Below are 240 nucleotides of genomic sequence, written 5' to 3' on the forward strand. Positions count from 1 at the left end.
ATGGTTGTTAAATCAAATTGACTGAGGTACTAATTAAGGCACCTGTGTTAAACCATGGATCTCTCTAAAACCTGAACTGTTGGGGAGCCTTGAGGACTGTGTTTGGGAACCTCTAATCTACATTATAAACCTCATACTAAAGCATGAACTCTTGTTAACCTGCAAATATGGATATATAGTCTGTCTGCACCATTTATATTAAATAAGGTAACAATGAAGAAATAACAAAACAAAAACATG

This window comes from Taudactylus pleione, unplaced genomic scaffold (genome assembly GCF_031769625.1).
Source record: "Taudactylus pleione unplaced genomic scaffold, aTauple2 ptg000296l, whole genome shotgun sequence".
Lineage (NCBI taxonomy): Eukaryota > Metazoa > Chordata > Amphibia > Anura > Myobatrachidae > Taudactylus > Taudactylus pleione.